Genomic DNA, 1,962 nt, shown 5'->3' with positions numbered 1-1,962 from the left:
ACACGGTGTTAATAAATCTGTACCATCCATATGTGTGGGTTCATTCGGTCGACTCCGCTATAAATGTGAGACCTTGAATGTTCTTTTATGCTATCACATCAAATACTGATCGAATCAACTTTCTTTTCACTTTGCTTCATCCTACTTCAGAATAATCGCTTCCTTGCCAATCTCACATGCTTAATTTATTACATAGATGTAGTTCCTATGTCTGTTGATTGTTCAGCGTGGTAGCAGCTGCGCCGACAGCCGCAGAGCAAAGTATATCCACTGAGAGATTTTTGATGCGTTAAAAAATCACCCCCCCCCAAACTTTTCCGTGACAAGGTTTGGGCTTGGAACCTTCCGAACAAACGCATGACATGTCACTCAGTCGAAATAGCCCTATATTTACCCTACAAATTTTTTGTCGTCGATGCTGCACTTCACTGTATCACATATTTCAACTTAACAGTATCTTATACACAAACTATGCCATTTAAATACTGAGCAACGCCGGGCGTGTCTGCTAGTATATATATATATATATATACACACACACACACACACACATATATATATATATATATATATATATATATATATGTATGTATGTATAAAAGGAATAAGTGGGGAATTATAAATACTGTTGCAAAGTATGTATTTTCTTTCAGTTTCTCCATAGGTTCTTGATAGCATGTCCACCCGGTTCTCAGGAAACACAGTCTGACCTCACTAATGTTTTGTATTTCATCATTATACATGTCAAATTCCAGGCATTGCATAATCCATGGATGAGGGATTGTGTCGTATGTTTTCAGTAGTCGACATATTGCGTTGATAAAATCTTATTGTTGCTCACTGAAACGTTATTTTTTCTGTAGTTGAGGTTGTGGTTAGTCCATTTCCTCGGATAATTATATCATCTATTAGCTTTATCTATCATTTCCTCATCTGTGATAAATATGGAGTAGGCCCATAGGTTTTCTTCTTGCTGTCTTATATATTTTGTATGTAGGTAGCCTTCTCGATTATATAAAGGGAAAACGATTGTGTCCGTGCTAAGAAGAATGGACAATCGATTTTGTTATGCTTTTTACTGTCTTCTAACGGAACATACGAACACACAGAGACATACAAGTTTACAAGTACAAACCCATCTGTTTCCTCACACAAAGATACGTGTATAAACAGACACAAACACACATGTATTACATAGTTTTATATAAACATACATACACTCTCACATATACATGCATGCGTATTTTACAAGCTGATAATAGTATAACACGTATACACAAAATGTCATTAAAAAAGGGGAGTTGCAAAACTACGAGCCAAAGTGACATCACCAGTCAAACAATTACTGAAAATGGTTTGGATTTTCGTCTCACTTCTTGAAATTGGTGAATGGACACTGCTTCCTGAGAAGTAAACCATATGTTTTAGTCTTTCGACCGACCAAGTACGACAAAGGATACATTAATGAGTTTCAGCGGAGTAGCAGATGACGAATAACAATTTACGTATACAGTTGTAGGTACCATATTTATATGTATTCATATATGTGTATGGTCATCGTTTCTGCTTGCAGGCACAGAAGAGCAGAGTTACATAAATATACTTTGGAGATAATGGTATGGGGAATAGGTGGTGTACGATAAATGGATATAAGATGGGATGGCATGAAACATTTCACAGAAATACGCACATGGAATCAAATATGTGAATACACGTAAAGTGGGAGGGAGATGGATAGGCAGAGAGATAAATACAGATATAGGCTGATTGGTTGACAGATAGATAGATAAATAGATAAAGAGAAAGAGAGAGAGAGAGAGAGAGAGAGAGAGAGAGATGAAGAGAGCGCGGAAGAGAGGGAAGCAGAGAAAGTGATAGAGAGAAGGAGAGAATAGACAGTTAGAGATAGATAAACAGATGGAGAGAAGAAGGGAGGGAGAAATAGATAGAGAGAGGGAGAGA

The sequence above is a fragment of the Octopus bimaculoides genome, chromosome 20 (genome assembly GCF_001194135.2).
Source record: "Octopus bimaculoides isolate UCB-OBI-ISO-001 chromosome 20, ASM119413v2, whole genome shotgun sequence".
NCBI classification, from domain to species: Eukaryota; Metazoa; Mollusca; class Cephalopoda; order Octopoda; family Octopodidae; genus Octopus; species Octopus bimaculoides.
Note: the sequence above shows the minus strand (reverse complement) of the source record.